The sequence below is a fragment of the Manis javanica genome, chromosome 9 (assembly GCF_040802235.1).
Source record: "Manis javanica isolate MJ-LG chromosome 9, MJ_LKY, whole genome shotgun sequence".
NCBI classification, from domain to species: domain Eukaryota; kingdom Metazoa; phylum Chordata; class Mammalia; order Pholidota; family Manidae; genus Manis; species Manis javanica.
This window is the reverse complement of record NC_133164.1, coordinates 23,159,904-23,174,454: the sequence shown is the minus strand read 5'-3', so window position 1 is coordinate 23,174,454 and position 14,551 is coordinate 23,159,904.

Here is a 14,551-nt window from a genome sequence, read left to right as displayed (position 1 = left end):
GGGGTAGGTGGAAAACACAATGAAAATAAATATTTAATGTAAGAATATGATGGGAGACATGATCAAGAAATTGAATATAATGTTTTTAGATCATGATAAGAATTTTAAGTAGGAATTCACCAAAGTATGTCAAGATGTGACTACTTAAAATTCACATGAATTTTACTTATTTGGATGTATACTTAAAATACATTATACTGGGTATACAGAGAAGTTGATAGTAAATGCACAAGAAAATAAGGACTGTATTATGATAATACATGTGAGAAATCATGGTTTTGACTGGAGTTTGGGTGTTTGAAGTTTGGGAGTTTTCTATTTTTAGAAGTAGAGGAGTGTATATATTTCAGAGAAAAGAGAAGAAATAGATTGTACTTGGAATACATTGAATCTAGAGATTAAATTAAGGTGGTAATAGTAATGGTTTTAGGTTATTAGCTAAAACAAGGGAATATACAGTAGATACAAAAATAATGAATTTCATATTTGAAGCATGAAAAATAGGGGGAGTGATATGAAACAAAATACAGATGAAATTTTGAGTTATCTTGATTTTGAGTTAGTTGTTAGAAATCTAAATTTTAGAGGACATATCCAGGGGTTTGGTGTAATCAGTTAATTACTTCCTTAAAATAGTGACATCTAGAGTGAGATAGAAAGGATACCTAGGAGATAAACACCATTACTCGTTAGCCTAACATTCTAGACTCCTTGTGAACAGTTTTCTCTGTTCTTTTTAGGCTGATCTCCACATAGTCATCTTTCCAATCCCTCTATTCTATCAATATTGATTTATTCTTTCTTCTTTCAGAATGAATTTCTGTGTGCTGTATCCACCACATTTAATTTGCTATTATAATGAGAATATTAATAAATCATTCACCAAGATGAGCTGATATTAATCATATATTTATATATTTCTTAAGAATACCTACTTAATATAAAATAGTGGAATGACTGTATTTCCTCTGTAAGAAAATAGTGTCTAATATCTTATATATGGTATGTAAATATGTGATGGGGTTATTAAATATGAATCTGTGATTTAGAATTTCATGAATATATTTTTAAACTATTTTAATGTTAGGTTGCAGAATTCAAAGTAAAACATATCTAAATCTCCAAACAGCTCTTATCTTACCTAGAATCCAGGCACATCACTCTTGCTTCATTAATGTTAATCCTAGATACTTATCATATTAGTTTACAAATAAACTGTAAGTTTGTTAAATTAAGGAGATAATAATTACATGAAAAAACACAAGTTAAATAGTATTAAAATGCAATTGTCTAGTGATGAAGGTGGCAAGCACCATCTGTATCTTGCTGACAAATTTCTAGCATCTTCTTTAACCAAAGGATGATGCAATACATTTCAGTAAACTAAAGAGTAGTCTACTTTTAGTGGAATGTAGGAGTTGTAATGTCTGAATTTTCTCTATGTCATTAATCATATTTTGTTTCTTTCATCATCCTTTATGCAGTGGTGAAAGCGGCTGTCTGATAGTCTTATCAATTGGGTTCTTAAGGTTTTTTTTCATTTCTATAAATTTTACTAGATTAGTTCATATTTTCAGTTGTCTTTTACAATTCTCTACATGTCATTTAATGTGTTGAACATATTAAATATAGTTATTTCATAGTCCTAGTTTTATAACTCTAATATCTGCATCAAAATATCTGAATATTTTTATCTGTTTCTTTTGTTTATTCTCTTTATTTTTAGCCAGTTCTTGTGCACTTGCATGGTTTTTTTCTTTTCTGATTCAATACCAGACACAAATGCATAATTATACAAAAACACTTGGGCTTTAGGCCCAAATACTCCCTTTTACTCCAAGGAAGGATTTGTACCTGCTAAGCAGAGAAGGAGGGACAGAACACCTTAAACTAATCAGGCTAGAAATGATATAATCTGGTTTTAGGCTTTGCTATGGGCTGTTCAATTTTCAGTTATTCTTACTGCTACTTTGTCCCAGTTGAAAATCCCAGGGTACTTTCCTCAGACTCTCTCTTTTGCTCTCCACAGAAGTGAAGGTTTTCTCCTAAGCCTCAAGAGCTTATCAATATCTCTGCTTTAGTCTCTCAGCTACTACTTTCCAGTTCGCAAATGCCTTGAGGTGAAACCAATACCAAATCAAAGGCCCATATCTTTGAACTTTGTGCTTTCTAGCCTCTTGTCACACAAATCCTTTTGTCTCCAATGTTTTCTAGAAACCGTGTTTTATTTTTTAACATTTTGGTTTTTCTAGTTTTCCAGTGGGTGAGTTATTTGAAAAAAAAACATATATTTCTCAAATCAAAAGTTATCATTGCAAATATTACACCTAATCATTTCAGATAAGTCTAAGCACACTGTAATCATTATGTTTTATGGATTTAATCCAGTTTGGGAAATAGGGAACTCTCAGTTCTTGCTCTTCCTCTGTGTGGGCTTGGCTTTTGCCAAATGAAATTAACCCCAATCAGACACATAGGAAGATCAGTTAAATGGGTTTTGTGGGTAAAGAACACCAACATATATGTATCAGGGCTGAAAGGACTTGAAATTATTCAGACTTTAAAAATTCCTCTTGGTCCCTAACTTTCTATGAACAGAAATCAATTTGTGAAGGTTACTATCTTTCTGTGTAAGAAATTAAAAAAAAAATAACCAGTTAGGGCAATGAACAGAAAATATCCCAGAGGTTCTGTCATCAGTACGAAACCAACTTTCGTTCTTGTTTGTTGAAGTGTTTCTATTCAGAATCTGAAATGATGGAACTGTGAATTAAAACCATCATTGTTTTCCTAAGTTTATGGTACTCTAGATCTCCTAGGATAGAGTCAAAATGTTTATCAAAATAGAATCCTTTCTGTGTTGTAACATTTTTCTATAACCCATATGTCCTGGCAAAGTAAAGCAATTTGTACATTTTTGTTGTTGGGCTCACATAAATTTCATATGCCAATGTGATGGTGAATATTAAACACTTTTTATATCTAGTCCAGATACAGGTCACTCTGGTTACAGATTCCTTGTAGCTGATAAATTTCTATCTTATTTTAATTCTAAACTGTTCAATTAGTCTTGATTTTGATACCTAATAATTAGAGAACGGGAGACATGAAAGAGGTTGTATAAAGATTATTATGGGGGGAAATAAACAGAAAGGATATCCCAAAGGGAGAAATTGAGAGTCCTTAAATGAATGGACTGGGGCTGGAAAGATACACCCAGGAAGCAGAAACTAGGTATATTCATGCAACCCTTTTTACAGTTGGGATACATTAACTTGGCAATATTGCCCAAATGTAGTTAAGATTTTCCATGGGTCCATGGTAACTGCCTTGTACCTCTCATCCTCCCCCATGACAAATGAATATCTGCTGTGGTCACCTTGTATCTCTCTCATCCTTCCATCTTGGGTATGTCGGGTGGCAGATCAATTGTCTTTTTAAATTAGAGGGCCCCATTTAAGAAGTGGTGCATCTGAACAATTCCATCTCAACTGCTATAGATTATAAGATTCTGTTTTTTGAACCTGATGCCATGATTGAATGTGTCTTTAGATCCTCTTGAGGTAAACAGTGTATTTTACATGTGAGAGTCATGAATTTTGGGGGTCATGGGACAAAGCAAGATAAATTGATTTCTGAAGTTGTCCCCCTCCCTGTATCTTATGACCCATGAATGTGACATTATAAGCCCATTAAGTGGCATCTATTTCCCACTGGAAATGAATATGGCTTGATTTATTTTGTGGTTTGTTTTGACCATTATGAGTCAGTAGTGGTTGAGTGTCCATGAATCATGTAAATCTAGACCTTAAAGGCCTTGTGAATTCCATACTGTTGTCTAGGGTATACATCGTATGACAGTAAGACCAGCTGGCCAGCAGACAGCCAACCTCCACACATGGAGTGATACCACTGTAGATCATCCAGGCTGCAGTATCCTGCCAGCATAACCCTAATGCACGAAGGACCCCAACTGAAGTCAGAACAATCACTCCGAACATCCGTTTAGCTTATTAGGCTTGTAGGCTCATTAATAAAAGACTCTTTTTGGAGGCACCAATTGGGAGTGGTTTGGTATGCAGCAACAAGCTTTTCTATACTTTTGTCTTATAATTATTGTCTCACAGCTTTAAAATGTAGTTATTTTAAATGTTTGAAATGTATATATCATTGATCTTTTGAATAATGATAAAATTTCATTGTCAGGTGCTCAAACGAGGATTTCTGTTAAATTGAAAAATATACTTCAGATGCACCATCTGATTAATAGGTGAATGTTCTTTGCGTTTTTTTCCAAATCTTCTAACTTGTAAGTTCTTGAGTTTTAGAATATGATGTCAGTATGAGTGTATGTGTGTAAGATGATTAGTCACCATTTTTTTATTTTGACATCATTATGTACAATTACTTGAACAACATTATGGTTACTAGACTCCCCCCATTATCAAGTCCCCTCCACATACCCCATTACAGTCACTGTCCATCAGCATAGTAAGATGCTATAGAATCATTACTTGTCTTCTTTGTGCTATACTGCCTTTCCCATAACCCCCCCTACATTATGTGTGCTAATCATAATGCCCCATTTTCCTCCTTACCCCTCCCTTCTCACCTGCCCTCCCCAGTCCCTTTCCCTTTGGTAAGTGTTAGTCTATTCTTAGGTTATGTGAGTCTGCTGCTGTTTTGTTCCTTCAGTTTTTGCTTTGTTCTTATACTCCACATATTAGTGAAATCATTTGGTACTTGTCTTTCTCCGCCTGGCTTATTTCACTGAGCATAATACCCTCCAGCTCCATCCATGTTGCTGCAAATGGTAGGATTTGTTTTCTTCTTATGGCTGAATAATATTCCATTGTGTATATGTACCACATCTTCTTTATCCATTCATCTACTGATGGACACTTAGGTTGCTTCCATTTCTTGGCTATTGTAAATAGTGCTGCAATAAACATAGGAGTGCATATGTCTTTTTCAAACTGGGCTGCTGCATTCTTAGTGTAAATTCCTAGGAGTGGAATTCCAGGGTCAAGTGGTATTTCTTTTTTGAGTTTTTTGAGGAACCTCCATACTACTTTCCACAAGGGTTGAATAGTTTACATTCCCACCAGCAGTGTAGGAGGGTTCCCCTTTCTCCTCATCCTGGCCAGCATTTGTTGTTGTTTGTCTTTTGGATGTTGGCCATCCTAACTGGTGTAAGGTGATATCTCATTGTGGTTTTTAGTTTGCATTTCTCTGATGAATAGCAATGTGGAGCATCTTTTCATGTGCCTGTTGGCCATCTGAATTTCTTCTTTGGAGAAGTGTCTGTTCAGCTCCTCTGCCCATTTTTTGATTGGCTTATTTGATTTTTGTTTGTTGAGGTGCATGAGCTCTTTATATTATTTAGATGTCATCCCCTCATCAGATATGTCATTTATGAATATATTCTCCCATACTGTAGGATGTCGTTTTGTTCTACTGATGGTATCCTTTGCTGTACAGAATCTCCTTAGTTTGATTTAGTCCCACTTATTTGTTTTTGCTTTTGTTTCCCTTGCCTGGAGAGATATGTTCATGAAGAAGTCATTCATGTTTATGTCCATGAGATTTTTGCCTATGTTTTTTTCTAAGAGTTTTATGGTTTCATGACTTACATTCAGGTCTTTGATCCATTTTGAGTTTACTTTTGTGTACAGGGTTAGACAATAATCCAGTTTCATTCTCTTACATGTAGCTGTCCAGTTTTGCCAACACCACTGTTGAAGAAGTTGTCATTTCCCCATTGAATATCCATGGCTCCTTTATCATATATTAATTGACCATATATGCTTGAGTTTATATCTGGACTCTCTATTCTGTTCCACTGTTCTATGGGTCTGTTCTTGTGCCAGTACCAAATTGTGTTGATTACTGTGGCTTTGTAGTAGAGCTTGAAGTCAGGGAGCGTAATTCTCCCTGCTTTATTCTTCCTTCTCAGGATTCTTTTGGCTATTCCGAGTCTTTTGTCATTCCATATGAATTTTAGAACAATTTGCTCTATCTCACTGAAGAATGCTGTAGGTATCTTGATAGGGATTTCATTGAATCTGTAGATTGCTTTAGGCAAGATGGCCATTTTGACAATATTAATTCTTCCTAGCCAAGCACATGGGATGAATTTCCATTTATTCATGTCCTCTTTAATTTCTCTTAAGAGCATCCCAGTCTTCAGGGTATAGGTCTATTACTTCCTTGGTTAGGTTTATTCCTAAGTATTTTATTCTTTTTGATGCAATTGTGAATGGAATTGTTTTCCTGATTTCTCTTTCTGCTAGTTCATCATTAGTGTATAGGAATGCAACAGATTTCTGTGTATTAATTTTGTATACTGCAACTTTGCTGAATTCAGATATTAGATCTAGTAGTTTTGGAGTGGATTCTTTAGGGATTTTTATGTACAATATCAGTGACAGTTTGACTTCTTTCTTGCCTATCTGGATGCCTTTTATTTCTTTGTGTTGTCTGACTGCCATGGTTAGGACCTCCAGAACTATGTTGACTAAAAGTGGGGAGAGTGGGCATCCTTGTCTTGTTCCTAATATTAAAGGAATAGCTTTCAGCTTCTCGCTGTTCAGTATAATGTTGGCTGTGGGTTTGTCATATAGGCCTTTGTTATGTTGAGGTACTTGTCCTCTATACCAATTTTGTTGAGAGTTTTTATCACGAATGGATGTTGAATTTTGTCAAATGCTTTTTCAGCATCTATGGAGATGATCATGTGGATTTTGTCCTTCTTTTTGTTGATGTAGTGGATAGTCACCACTTCTTTTTGCATATAAAAAGTTTTCTTAATGTATCTCACAAACTTTAAAAAAAATCTTATATTTGTCAGCCATATTCATGCATCTTACATGCAAGGTTTGATTAAAATTCTATCTCCTAGTCAATAACAGACTTGATTATTTAAATTTCATCTTTTTCTGTTGGCCATCTGTTGTTTTTCACTCTTTTTGGCAGTTAATTTTATATATAACATAATCTGCATTTGGAGATTTTATTACATATTCTTAATGAGTTACTTTAGTTTGTCCCAATGACTTTTTCCCAAAATACAAGCCATATATAATTCATCATCGTGAACAAAGCCTGACTCATGAAAAGTAAATAGCAAATAAACTAATCCATGCTTTTGGAATGCAATTTCATACATAGCTACCTATATACAGTTCTCACTTATTTTATGACAGGCATCATTTTCTAAAATGATTTTTATGTCAAATGTAACTTTCTTAAATGTTTTTTAAAGTTGTGGTTTAATTTTTAATCAATATTTTATATAACACTATGTAGTAAATTAGTTACCATATTGGGCTATTTGGAACCTACTGGATCACTAATGTAGTGAACCCTACAGATGTACACTGAGAATTGAGTTTTTAATTATCCCCTACCTCCATTATTGCAGCCAAAGCCTATCAGTTGAAACTGAAACACAATTGTCTCTGTCTTTCTCTCACACACACATACACACATACACACAATATGAAAGAAACTCTATTTGGCTCTGACTTCTAATGCTTAATGAATCCATAGTAAGAGCATTTTATCTTGGCAAATGAACAATCAGATAAAAAGTACAATTGACTAATTTTAGCCTCCTTTACAGGTATCTGTGAGCATGTAAATAAGTTATACCCAGTATAATTTTGGTAGAAGTGATAAATGTAAATTCCATTGTGCCCTTAAATGGTAGGACATGTCATTGGACCTCCCTATCTACCATCTTCTCCCTTATTTGCTCAGAAATCACGCACTGACTCTCCTCTGTTCCTTCAGTATGCCAGGTGAATTTTCACTTTAGGGCCATTTTACTGTCTATGACTGACTGCCTGACATTGAAATCAATAGTTATAAATATCTCACCTCTTTATTGACATGGCTCAACTGTTATCTTCTACAGGGAGCTATATGAAGATAACCAATTCAGTAATTTCAACATTTATTCAATTTAAACAACTACTGTGTGACTGGGAAGTAATCAAAATTAATGTTGCAGTATTTCAGTTGGGAGATAGTGGGAATTTGGTACAATTCCTTGGTCATTGTGAATATAAAAGGACAAATAAGAGAAATGTTAAAGATGTTCACAAATTAGATAATATTGACTCAGTGAACTGAACAAGGTGAAGATCTCTATCTTCACATCTTTATTTCTAGTTATGGTTATTCAGTTGATACTAAAATAAAGAGAGTAAACTTTAGGGAAAAATAATTCATAGGAGTGGGAAATTTTTCATTACCTAAGCTTAACCTATTAAAATAACATTTGACTATCATATACTCTTCTAACTAAATTATTCTTAACATTTCTTTTCAAGAAACGTTCACTGTTATTGATATAGTTCAAGTTCTTGATATATATTTGCCTATATGTATCTAACCACTGGTGACTCAATACTAAGTTTAAGTAAGAATGAATTAAATCTCATATGGGCCTACCAGGAATATGAGAATTATATTTTAAAAATTAATGACATTTGAAAGTGTGATTACTTTCTATGCTCAGAAAACTGACAAATATTACCATTTTTACAATATATAGCAAATTAGTACAATTTCCTTGGAAACTATGTTCTTGTATTTGTCAGTTTCCCAACTAGAAATTATCAGCACATTCAAACTGGAAAATCTTGAAGAGGGTATAATAAAGGGAAGTCTTTCTAAAGGTATGGGTGTGAAATAGAGAAAGTACAAGGAATAATGCAGGGGCCTAAAGGGTAACATTAACAAAAATTTAATGCTACCAAAGAGAATAAAGAGAGTTGTTACCAAACCCCCAAGGAGAGAGCCTTAGGAGCAATACAAACGTTCAGAGGAGGGACTCGGCCAAACCAAGGCCACCTGCTGGGGAAAGATAAGAGCGTACCCCGCATTCACTCCACTTCCTTGCTTGTAATCTCTGAGGAGGCTTACCTTCAATCAAACCAGAAGTCAGAGAACAAAGAAAACTATTGCTAGAGCTTTTTTAGGTCAGTTTCCCGGGAGAGTGAGCAGAGAGAAGCCTCCAGAGTGGATATGAAAGGTTAAACAGAAGATGGCCAGTATAATCTTTTTGAAGTTTAGTAACTATTTGCCAATATAAATATATTGAAAAGGTTTTCCCAAGTTAGGAAACTATTGCCCTGTGCAACAATGGATAACACAAACTTCTAACTATAAGTGAATTTTCAAATTTTCTAATAACCAAATGGCATCATCAATGTTTATATGTTTTTCAATATTAATATAATGTGTTAATATAATGCAGTGCATTTTCTGCATTAAAATGTTCTGAGTGAAAATTATCAATCTTTCCAAGGTAATAACAATACATTTTTTGAGTCACAAACTCAGCATCAGAGCATTGGTGAAAATATTAAATTCCTATATTTTTTTCTTCAAAAGAGCTTATTAAAATACCACCAGAAAGAGAGAGTCTTTATTTTCATTTCTTGAAATGTATTTCTGAGATATTAATTTCAAGTATTTAGTTTATGTGAGAAGACTTAAAGTTCATTTATTGACTATTCAAAAAGAAAAGTTATTTCAGTATGAAAATTTTATTTGGTAAGAAGAGCCATTCTTCATCTATTAAATAGTATTTCACAGAAAAGTATATCAAGTTTGCTTTAACAGAGAAAAAGATAATGCACATTATAAAAAAATAAGAGGAAAGGGGGTGGGTTCCTAGTATACAATTATGCTGTTGAAGTTCTGCTTATTGATTGCATAAAATTACCCTTTCTCAACACGATGGCACCCTATGTTTTGTAGCTATGGGAATTTAAATGATCAAATACAAACGAATGTTTACTTTTACTCTAGCCCCAACTTAGAAATCATAAGTTCAAATATACAGTGAAACAAAAATTTAAATACTTTGTTCTCTGACTTCTATCACTCATCCTCTGGCATACCTGGTAAATCCATCATTCTCATTGTTGCATCTTAGAATATTCCTGGTTTTAACATTCTTCTGTGTAACTTCTCCATTGTTCAATTTCATTTTCCTTTGCTTAGAATAACTACATTGCATGGCTGATAACATTACACATTTTGTTGTATATACATAGTTTCTCAACTGTTTTGAGTTTAAGCACAGTTCTTTAGGGATGCAAGAGGAAATCCATCACAAAACTGCATATATTTTGCCTCTGTTTCCCTTGTAGTTTCTTATTACAAATTTATTTAAAGCTACTGGCCAGCTCCTTTGTTAGCATAGTTATTTTCTTCTGTAATTTCATATTTTTTTTACCCAGGAAACTCTCATCCAAAGAGTGTTCCTTTTCTTCACTCTCAAGAGATTATCTTGCTCATTAGTAACAGAAAAAGAAAAAGAAAAATTATCAGATACAATTTCCTTTTTAAAAAACTTAACATACTTCAGTGCCTCAGCATGTGTCTTTCTTCTCTTTTCATAGCCTGCAGTTAGGATGTTGTCCTATTAGAGTTGATGACATCCATCCTTTTCAAATTCTCAGTGATGCATTTTAATTACCATGTAAACATATTCCCATATCTGAAACAAACAAAATTTTCATCTTAAATAAAAATAACTAAGTAAAAGAGTTATCATAAGAGTAATATTTTTTTCACAGCTTATTCTCCTCTAACTCGATCTCTGAAAAAAGTGTATCTCTGGAAATAGTATAGTCATTATTTGTGTGAATATGAAATAGGCAATTTTTTTTTAAATAACTGAGATATTTGAGTCTGTTTGTTACCCCAGGAAAATCTAACGTACACAATCTGGTACAAACATATATTCCTGAAGTTAGAATGGTGTCATAACAAAAAATGAGTAAATTCATGGCATTGGGATAAATACCAGCATGCAGACCTCAAGGAAATTGTTCGGGATTTTGGATTCAGGGGTGATCCCCATAGGGCAGAACTGCAACATTGTTAAAACCATTGGCTGAGATAACTCAGAATACAGATCATGCACCTAATGAACTCTAAAGGAGGAAAGAATGATATCATACCTTGGTTTCTGGAAGTTTCATTTAATAAGTTAATTCAAATAAGACATGATCTCAAAAAACAAATTGACTAATTTTCAAGCAGGAATCAAAAGTAATAAGATCCAGAATTTTTGAGGTACTGATGGTTTTGCCACCTCAAATACTAAATATAAAATATTCTTAATGTATGAAATAATTAAAGGTCATTGAATCTCTGCTTTAGTAACACAAATTAAAGAGTTTTATCTTTGCATCCACTTAAAAACCCCTCTGTATATTACAGTAGGTCCTTAGAGTTTGAAAAAGTGCTCAGGGAAAAACAACTGTATCCTGGGTGGTGTCGAGGGCTACACTCAGTGCCACCACTTCCTCTCTTCCAACTCAGTCTTAAACCCACTATAACTTCACCTTTTTGCTCACTGCTACTCCAGAACAAATTTATTCTGGACATTGACACGTTCTTTGTCATTTTCTCTCATAGATGTCCTTCTGCTTAGTTCTGTTTGACCTCACGTCTCCGGTGGTAGTTTTGCTTCTGTACTCCTCTATTGAACTTCTTCTGATCTCCATCACTCAGTATTCTCCTGAATTCCCTCTTAGTATGGCCCATTTGGGACAATTTGCTTTGTCGTTACACATATGTTTGCCTTTTGTAGTTGGCCCACAGTCCTTGGACACTCTGGGGTTTTTGTAGTCTTTGTTCTCTTTGCCTTTAGTTTCTAAGGCATCTGTTGCTATATCCTCTAGGTCAAAGATTCTTTCCTCGGCCATCTCCAGTTTGTTATGGACTCCTCACAGGCAGTTTTCATTTCTCTTACAGTGTTTTATCCATTAGAGCCCTTAGCATATGAATCACAGGTGTTTTAAGTTCCCAGTCTGATAATTCCAACATCTCTGGCATGTCCAGTTCTGATGCTTACTCTGTCTCTTCAAATTGTGTTTTTTGTTTTGTGGTATGGTTTATAATTTTTCCTCATAGTCAGCTATGGTGTACTGGGGAAAAGGAGCTTCTGCGCATAGGCCTTTGTTACTGGGGGTGAGGTGTGGGGGACGGAGAGACATGCTAGGTCTGAATCTTTTAGTCCACTTATGTCTCTGGATTGTGAACCTCACAAGAGTTTTTCAGTTTTGTTTTGTTTTGTTTCTATCCCTTAGGTGGGACAGGATGGCTAGAATGGGGTGAAGTTGGATGTTTTCCATCTCTCAGGTGGAGGGCAAGAGCAGGCGGGCGCTGGGTGTTTCCTTTCCTCCAGATCAGCTAGGTTCTGCTAATACCGCAGCAGGTGAAGCGCTGGTTAATTAGTTTCGTCTGAGCTCAGGTCTCTTGAAAAATGAAAGAATGCTCTGGCTTATTTTGAAGTCGCTCCTTTTCCTTCCTTCTGTCGGAAGAAAACGCGAGGGCATCTTTCTCCAGTATATATTGTGGGAATCTGGTTGGCCTCCTGGAGGTAAATCTTGCAATATTGTGGGGTCCCCTCTTTGACTGGGTTCCCCTGGAGTTTTTAACTCTCACAGTTGTCTTTACTGAACCTCCAACAGTTGTTCTACTACAGTTCCCGTTTTCTTCCCCAGTGCAGGTCCCTGCCACCACTGTTTCGGCTCCTGATTTTTTGGTCAAGTAAGACTTGACTCCCTGTACATATCTGTCTCTCCAATCCTGAGCGCCCCGGTTTGCCCCATGTCCTACCGTCTCTGACAAATCCAAGGAGAGTTGTTAGCTTTTCAGTCTGTTCAGCTTTTTACTTGTTAGGGTACAGTGGTGACTTCCAAAGTTCTTGCATGCTGGACTGGAAATTTGTCTGTTCACGGAGCACAGTTTCTGCTCAGAAAGCTCACAAAGGACAATTTCTCATTGTTCTGTTATATGTTTTCTGCTCCTTTCCACACTCTGCATTGCCACATATTAGTATATACTGACAGCTCTCCCAGATCTGTGTTTCCAGTTAATATCTATTTCTTCAGCTCAGTTACTTTGTAACTATTAATCTTACTGTATTTTGTACATTATTTTGTAATTGCTAGAAACAAAAATCCATGGTCAGAAATAGGTTTTCAGTAGTGGTAAACCATGACATTCAGAAATGCACTCTATATGCAGCAAAAACTACTTATATAAAATTAAATAAAAATGTTGAGAAACTAAATGTATGCCAAAAAATATATCTCTTGGGAATTAGAATGAGGTACGAAGATACAAAATTATAAGCATTGCACCATGACAGGGAAAGTATGTTAAGTATTGGGGTTATGTTGGGAAAAAAATTGAAAATAATGGGAAATATGTAAGCAACTTACTGAATGCATTATGCATTCATTTATTAAGTGAACTCACACAAATATGTAGGTAACTGCTATCAAGTAAACTGAGCAGTATTTAAGAATGTGGAGAGGTATTGAAGAAAACTGTTCCCATTAAATGGCCAGAATAAGTAGTATATTCCTGCTCCTTGTTGTAGATCTCATCTAGGAGGAAGGTGGAGATTCATCTTGAACTGAGGACTCTCAGTCACCGTCTGTCACTAAAACCTGCAGTAACTTAATGATAGGGGTTTATTAACTGTTCAGTGTAGATCTTAAAATTCAACCAAGCACACAATTCAGGAAACATGTAGAGGGCAGTTGTCTCTCATGACACTATTGAGGAGATGCTTTTTTTTTTTTTGGTATCAGATGAAATAATCAAATATACTGTTTGCCTGAGAAGATGACAAAATGAAATACTCTGTGAAAGTAGTTTTTGTACATGACTGATTATTTTTGTCTTGATGTAGCAAAGTTTTGAAAAAAACACCAAGTAGAGTATTTTAATGACATATTTTTGAAATTAGGGACAGTTCTCCTTTCCTCAGTAAATTAAACATGATACAGTTTTTCATGATAGCTCAAGGTCATATCAGCAGACATGAGCATGAGTTATGGTCAAGCAGTGATGTTCATTGGTGTTAATGAGTAACTCAGAGGTTTTTCTTTTTCCTTTTTTTCTTTTTTACTTTGCAATCTATAGATACAAATTACATTCCTTTTTCAAAAATAGTGGAGATCACTAAAACTGCTCTTTTGGACTTAGCCGTGCTTTCTGAAAGCAACCACTGCTCTCCCTGCCTTTTATATAATGTCTGCTGTCTTCTACTTCTCATGCAAAGGTGAAAGTATATTGTGTTCAAAGAAAACGAATAACTATGCTACTTAAAATTCTAATATTACAGCTTTGAAAGAAATCATATATGTAAATTATAAAGTTACTTTTTATTTTTCTGGGACTTTAAAAAACTTACCTATAGGTTCTGTGGTCTAATTCTGCATTGTTTATACTTGTGATTTGATGAGGTGATAACCAGGATGTGAGTTCTTATTACATTATTGTTGATGTTGGGCACATGTGGTAGTGTTTTGGTAACACTAGTTTTACCCAAAGCCACAAGTGACAATACTTTGTGCAATTTTTCTGTGATGCTGTAGGTGTAAACTCTGCATAAGAATCATATGAAACTACTTGCTTTGAAATAATAATAAACTCTGACTTTGAGCTAGAGTCTGCAAAACAAAACCACTCATAACTGCTTTCAAATACTTTAAGATCCCAAACTGTA